The 8,045-nt window shown below is 44.3% G+C and overlaps 1 protein-coding gene across 3 annotated transcripts in view; it reads right to left on the reverse strand.

The window, feature by feature from the left end:
* The window catches only part of TBC1D2B (TBC1 domain family member 2B), a 113,893-nt gene extending 106,702 nt beyond the window's left edge, over positions 1-7,191 (reverse strand). For 2 of the 3 annotated variants that reach the window (XM_006027213.3, XM_006027211.3), the window contains exon 1: positions 7,104-7,190. The gene's annotated coding sequence lies outside the window, so the exon portion shown is untranslated. Of the gene's footprint in view, positions 1-7,103 lie in introns of all 3 variants that reach the window. The other variant, XM_025208375.1, reaches the window with a different exon arrangement.
* Between the last annotated feature and the right edge of the window lie 854 nt (positions 7,192-8,045).

The following is an 8,045-nucleotide window of genomic DNA, read 5'->3' on the forward strand; positions in this document are numbered from 1 at the left end:
GGTATATGAAGCAACATCAGGGGCCAAACTCAATGTGAGTAAAACATCTGCCTAGTACTGGGTGAACTTGGGGACCTGTCAGTCCTGGGGGTCTCTGTCCCCCACAATGGGGTAAAGATCCTCGGAATGGAGTTGACCCAGAGCTGACTGGACAGAGGGCATGGGAAAAGGCTGAGGTCAAGGTGAGACAGAGAGTGGGACTATGGCAATTGTGCTGCCTGTTAATAGGTGGGTGCATGGTATTCACAAAGGCAGTGTTACTACTGATGCTTCTACATATTGCCCTAGTCTTCCCCACCTCAGAGTAAGTCACCCACAGGATCCAAAGAGCCATGTGTATCTTCTTCTGGAACTCTACATGGGAGAAAGTGGTGAGGACCACACTGTATAAAGCAAAACAGTCTGGAAGCAGAGGAATCCCAGACATTCTGCTGTTCCTCTGGGCCAAGTACATGGCTGGATTTGCAAACTGGCAACAGGAACAAAATCTAAACAGTCTGCTTTGTAAAATATTTTGCAAGGAATCTACTGTGACAGTGGCGGGTGTACATGACAACCAACAAGAGCCCATGGAGTCCCCATGGTTCCACGAGGTCCTGAAATGCTTCCAGAACAAATGCAAACTGCACAACAAGGCCGCAGCAACCCTGACAAACCACCACAAGATACAAAAGGTGATAAAGGCAAGAGACATCATATCACCTGTGGACCTACTACCTGGTGACAGCTGCCAGGCTATGTGGGAGCGAATCTTTTACCAGGACCTGCAGAAGGAGCACAGAGACTTGAACTGGCAGGTAGCCCACTGGGGACTCCTCATACAGGCATGGAAAAACAGTGTGGGGCAGAGAGGCCCATCCAACTGGCGCAGGCAATCCTGCTAGTGGGAGGCAGAAACAATTGATCACCTCTTCTGGGGATTGCCCATATGCCTGAAAGGTGTGGAAGAAAGTTTGTGTAGTTCTTCTGGTGGTGGCGACAGGTTTCATACCCCTGACCAGAGGGCAGTTCTGTATGGGCACTTGACTAAGCAGCAAGGGGCCCCAACAGCCCGCTTCGACCAGTTCATCTCCTGCTTCAGAAATGCCCTGTGGAAGATCAGGAACTTGCTCCCAAACAGGCACACAAGCCTCCCAGTTGAGAACTGCATTAGAGTGGGCCTGAGTGATCTGTACTGGTATTACAGGAAGACAGTAGAAGAGGATGGGAAAGAGATGGTGGACATCATATGGAAAAGAGGGGACTGGCATAGACTTTTCAGAGGCAAGCCATCCAAGAGAGCAACGAGGAGAAGGATGATGATGATGACAACAAATGAAGGGACTGAACAAACAGAAGGGGGATTTGGGGGGGGAGGACTGAGGTAGTCCTTTGCATAATTGTGATGGGTTCAAGGGGGTAGTGATATACATAGATATAGATATCTATATCTATATAGATATATAGATCTATATCTATAGCTATATCTATATAGCAATTGGCTAGTATATCTATATAGATATATCTATATATTATGGCTGTGCAAAGTTTTGGTTGCTAATTTGGCAGAGATTCAGCCCAATTCGGTGGCCAAATCTCTGAATCCGAATTGACTCAGGAGACCCACTAATCTCTCCTGTGGGACGCTCCATCTGCCCCACCATCTCAGCATTTTGCGAGCCACGCCTGGTACCTCCAGGTATGTAGAAAAATCATTTAAAGCTCTGTCTATGGCCGAATCACTTATTCTCCAAATCAGAATCGAATCTTCAGATTCAGATTTGGCTGAATAGAATTGGGACAGTGACCCAAATCAATTAATCGAATCACTGTCCCCTGAATTGGGCCAAATCTGAATCCGAATCAAATACAGCCTGCTTCACACACCCCTACTATATATGTATATAGATATAGATCTATTTATCTATCAATCTATCCATATTATTCATAGATTCATAGATTGTTAGGGGCTGGAAGGGACCTTGTAGATCACCAGGTCCGGTCCCCCTGCACTGGGCAGGAAAAGACAACTGGGGTCAAGTGATATATATCTGTATATACTGAGGGGAACCTACCCCATTCTTCAACAATAAATAAATAAATAAATTCTATCTATCTATCTATCTAATTTATTTATTTATTGTTGAAGAATGGGGTAGGTTCGCCTCAGTATGTTTTACTACTCTGGGTCATATATTTGAAGGCCTGGTTCATTCTGATCCACCTTAAACTCCTGCAGAGCCAGCTTTCATGACTGAGTACATGCTGCTTCTGGCAGCAGTTTAACAGCAGTGTCTTTGATGAGCTCTCCTTGTATGCAGACCCAAGACATGGTGTTTTCTTTCCCTTTGTAGATTCAGGAAGACAAGACTTGTCTCCTGGTTGAGGAAATATGGTAGCTCCTCTGCTCCGTCAGCCCTTCAAAAGCTGCTCCAAGATTCTGCCCTGCCTTCAGGCCCAGGCCTACCAGCCTTTCTTTGATCTTGCCTCCAAAGGCATAAATGTTTTAAATCATCCCAAAAGCCTCTAGGCAGCTCAGAATGGACACCAAAGACATGTCCAGACCAAAGGCACATGCGGTATGTGGTGCCACAGACCTGTTTGTGGTGCTGCACATGCAGATGTTCCCCATGCTGTTAATTTGCAGCATGGGAGGGAGGGATTTACACAAGGAGATTCCAGTGTCAAAAGAACCCATGCTAGAAAAAAGCGGAGCAGCGCACGTAGCTGCAGCATGCACCACCTGAAACAAGAGCCTAGCAGGCTGGAGTCACACTCTGGCTGCTGGCCAGGCTCCTTGCTACTGGATTGCTGCTGCTGGAGCCCTAGGAGGCCCTCAGGTAAAGCTGCTGGGGTCAGACCCAGCCTCCCCTATCCCACCCAGAGCAACTTGTTATATGCCAGATCATGTGTGCATGGGCTTTCCCCAGGGACAAGTAGCAGCAGCACAATTATGTGTCACTGCTATTTGTCCACAGGAAAATGCACATGTGCACTCATCTGGACATGGCCTGAGAGGAAGCATGGATGTACCAATGAGGCCTCCATCTACCCCAGAGAATGCAGGCAGCTGCTGAAGCCTAAGCAGACCATAGTCCCCGAGACATAGAGGAAACAGCATCGACTTAGAAACATCCCTCAGATGCTCTTAATCGTGGTGTGAGTGACTGATCAGAAAGGAGGAGTCATCCCTGTTTATGCTTCTCACCTTCCAGACTAGCTAGGAAGAGAAGGAAATACAGGCAGGAAATATTTGGAGTAGTGTTCCACAGGTAAGGCATTCTATTTCTTCTAAGCAGGTAATCACAAAAGGAGCCAGCCAGGCTGACACTTCCTTACTGCCCTATCACATAGACCCGATCCAGATCCATATCTAAATAAGTGAAATATGAAATGGTTGTAATACACTCTGTGCGATTCCCTGTGTTGCTGTAGTACAAAGAGTGACTGGAAACTATCAGCAGAAGGGCAAAATTAAAGATGAAAATATCCCAGTCTGACACACCATATTGTGTCCCCATAGATCATTTATTGGCAGCAGAATATTGCTCCTCAGTCTGGAACAAAAGTGTGCACACAAAGATTGTTGATACACAGTTACATGCAGCTATGCGGATTATATCAGGAATGCTAAAACTATGCCATTGCCATGGCTTCCAGTCCTAGCAAACATTGCTCCCCCACAGCTCCGCCATGATCCTGCATGTGTGAGGGAATACCATAAGGCCATCAGTAACCCAAACCTCACAATCAATAAGGACATTGTTATACCACCACCGGATAGGCTCAAATCTAGAAAACCCTTCTGGAAATACACCAAGAAGCTCTATGATGATAACAAGAGCATCAAAGAACAATGGAGGGAAGCCTGGGCAAATACTAACCTGCCACAGAAATAAATTGTTAGCAACCCTACAATTCCCCAGCCAGAATTAGACCTACCAAGAAAGATCTGGTCCTCCCTGAATCACATCGGAACACTTCATGGAAGATGTGGACACCTACTCCATAAATGGAGAATCAGAGTCCAGGTTGCAATTGTGGTGCGATTTTTCAAGATTGTGCGACACTTTGTGAATGATTGCCCAATTAGATCATTTAATGGGAAACTCAAATCAATCCATGCAGCTACACCTGAAGCAGTTGAATGGCTATCAAATTTAGATATTAATCTATGAATGTTGTAATCCTAAAATGTCATATGAAAGAGAGAGAGATTTATTGGTTCAGAGGTCTTCAAGTTACACTCCTTCCAAACTAGAGCTAAAAACATTTTAAATTAGGAATGGGCAAACATGTTGAGCTAGAACATGGGTCAGAACCATGTTCTAGAAACCATAGCTGGATTTTTGGCTCACACCATTTCACACTTCATGAATGTAATTAATTTCAGTGAAGTTACTCCTGATTTGCACCAGGGTGACAGGCAGAACAACTCACCCTATTGCAACCAGCTCTCACTTAAGTTTCAAGAGATTCTGAATCCAGAATTTCCATCTGGACCCTAGTACTGTCATGCCAAACCCACACTGGAGACTACAAGCACAATGACAAGATATGCTAATTGTTATCACAACTCTGAAACACTGGGAATCCTACAAGAAAATCTATTCCTGTATAATTTCTGTCCAGCCTAAGTAGCTCAGACGTATCAGTGCCAGCTCCAATCCCTTTCTTAATGTTTCCCCATACTTGGCTATAACATTCGTTGCAGTTTTTTTGTAAATATAATTTACAATCTTATTAAAACCAGTTTGAAGATACAAAAAAGCTTATACTGCGAGTCGTAACTATATATCCATCACAGGTGGATATAAATCATCACAGTTTAACTTTTAGGTCAACAAGAATGGTTAAACTAAATCAAAACACAAGCCTTAAATTTATGCATGAATTCCATAATAAAAAGCTATGCATACAGGCACAACATCTGCAGGATGCTTACAATTAATGTGGACATTCATAAAAGTATGAACCATGCTATATGGGAACAGTTCCCCTGATATTAATCTATGAATGTTGTAATCCTAAAATGTCATATGAAAGAGAGAGAGATTTATTGGTTCAGAGGTCTTCAAGTTACACTCCTTCCAAACTAGAGCTAAAAACATTTTAAATTAGGAATGGGCAAACATGTTGAGCTAGAACATGGGTCAGAACCATGTTCTAGAAACCATAGCTGGATTTTTGGCTCACACCATTTCACACTTCATGAATGTAATTAATTTCAGTGAAGTTACTCCTGATTTGCACCAGGGTGACAGGCAGAACAACTCACCCTATTGCAACCAGCTCTCACTTAAGTTTCAAGAGATTCTGAATCCAGAATTTCCATCTGGACCCTAGTACTGTCATGCCAAACCCACACTGGAGACTACAAGCACAATGACAAGATATGCTAATTGTTATCACAACTCTGAAACACTGGGAATCCTACAAGAAAATCTATTCCTGTATAATTTCTGTCCAGCCTAAGTAGCTCAGACGTATCAGTGCCAGCTCCAATCCCTTTCTTAATGTTTCCCCATACTTGGCTATAACATTCGTTGCAGTTTTTTTGTAAATATAATTTACAATCTTATTAAAACCAGTTTGAAGATACAAAAAAGCTTATACTGCGAGTCGTAACTATATATCCATCACAGGTGGATATAAATCATCACAGTTTAACTTTTAGGTCAACAAGAATGGTTAAACTAAATCAAAACACAAGCCTTAAATTTATGCATGAATTCCATAATAAAAAGCTATGCATACAGGCACAACATCTGCAGGATGCTTACAATTAATGTGGACATTCATAAAAGTATGAACCATGCTATATGGGAACAGTTCCCCTGTGAGGAAAAAAAAATAAATCAGCTAAAGATATTGATTAAAAATGATCACTGCAGTTTTCTTCCTGGCCCTATAGTGATGTTTTAAGCTGAAAAAGATTTTAGAAATTGGCTGCCTCAGCAATTATGGAAGTGATTAAGGATTCTATGTGTGCACAGAATAAATCTGTCTTTAGAGAACCAGGAAAGTGACCTTGACTCTACTCCCCTGTGTACAATTCATCATTTCCCCCTCCTCAATGTGACATAATATGGAGATTAATTAGAAGCAAAGGCCCAAAACACAGGAAGAGTTACTTTTTATTTGCAATAATGACTTGATTAGGTCCAAGAGCAGCATATTAACTACTAATTCAGTAATTCCATTCCCTTAAGGTTGAGCGAAAAGTAGGAAGCTTTGTAGCTGTTTTGAACTGGGGGAACAGAAGTCAGGATTCTTGGTTTCTGCCACTGGCTATTCCACTAACTTGCTTTGTGTCCTTTGGCAAGGCAGAAGGGCCTAGATGTCCCAAGGTATTTAGGTGCCTACTACTGAAATCCATGGGCATTAGGTAAAAAGGCCCATTTGTATATAATGCCTAGGAAGATCTGGGGGATTATGTCTTATCCTGCAATGTTGTAAGAGCTTCCTGTTAATGTGCTGAGCATTTTCAGTTCTCAGTGAAGTAATTCAGTATTTTGCAGCTTCATGCCTTAATCTTAATATTAATCTTGTCATCGTTAGCAATTTTTGAGATTTGATTGGAAGTCCTGAACTCTTAGGGGTTTTTCTCCCAGCTCTACTTCCGGTATGACTACAATAGCTGGGTTATGGGCAGTCTTGCCTAGTGGTTAAGCCACCAAAAGAAGGCCAGAAACTGGGAGAGAGTCCACAACACAGGCCAAATCCAGGGTCAGGAAATCAGGGGCAACATGTAGAGGGTGCACACGAGCACACATGCACACCCTAAATTTGGTGGTGCACCCCCTACAAAAAGGCACTGCCGACATGGTCAGCGGTGCCTGCAGGTGGTCGCCGCTTGCTACCCCCTGCTGCCGACCGCTAGCAGCATCTGCAGGCAGACAGTGATCCTCACTGGCTGACACTGCCGGGGGCATCTGCGGGGGGGTGGCCGGGTGGTGATCTTCCCGGCCTGCCACTGCTGGTGGCATCTGCGGGTGGTTGCCTGGTTGGTGCTCGCCACCTCCCTGCCCTCCACCATCACCAGCGCTCGTGGTGTCTGTGGGAGATCCCGCTTACCGCCCCCGTGCTCCCGTCACCGCCTCAGGAAATAGACACTAAATTACCTGGGACAAGGTTTGAATCACTAGCCAAGTCAAAGTTCAGGAGTCAAAGCCAAAATACCACATCCAAAGAAAACATCCAGAGTCCAGGAACGGAGCAATCACTGTAAGGAAACCAGGAGTACCAGACCACAAAGGGTTAGCAGGGCAGACTTTCAGCAGATCTGTTGGCTGATCTAGCCTCTGTTGCCACAGCTCCGAATAAAAGGGGAGGCTAAATCAGGAGGCCCAGGCAGTGGCCAGCTGGAGTCATTAGCTGGATTAGGGCTGCCAGTCAAAGACCCAGGCAGGTGCAGCCCCATAGGCAATTACCCCATGCTGGGCTGCCTGTTAGGGCCCCTGACAGTGCCATGTGATTACATGAAAACTGGAACTTTCATAAGAAAAGGAAGAAGTTTCTAAGAACACAGAACTGGAAGGGACTTCCTGGGTCACTGAGTCCAGTGCCCTGCTGGCGTAGGTGCCAGGCTACCCAGAGAAATTGTGGAATCTCCATGCTTGGAGGCTTTTAAGAATCAGGTAGATAAAGCCTTGGCTAAGATGATCTAGCTGGGGGTGGTTCTGCTTTGAGCAGGGGGTTGGACTAGATGACTTCCTGAGGTCCCTTCCAACCCTAATTTTCTATGATTCCTATGTAATAGGAAGGAGCGGCTAAAGTTCTCAGTGGGCTGTGAGAAATTACAAGGGGCAAGGCCAGAGATGTGTTTGTAGAAAAACTGTGCTAAATATGGATGTTTTATTAGAACGTTTTCACCAAATGCTTATTCGGTTATACCTAACAACAGGGCAACGCATATAGCAATAACATGAAGTCTCCCCACATACAATGCGTACTCGTTTCAACCAGGGAAATGATAATGCACTCTCTGTACAGTCCAGCAGGAAATGACAACACAGTATAAATTCAGGTATCAGTGCCCTTCATAAAATGCAAATACATTTTGT

The sequence above is a fragment of the Alligator sinensis genome, unplaced genomic scaffold (genome assembly GCF_000455745.1).
Source record: "Alligator sinensis unplaced genomic scaffold, ASM45574v1 scaffold954_1, whole genome shotgun sequence".
Taxonomy (NCBI): domain Eukaryota; kingdom Metazoa; phylum Chordata; order Crocodylia; family Alligatoridae; genus Alligator; species Alligator sinensis.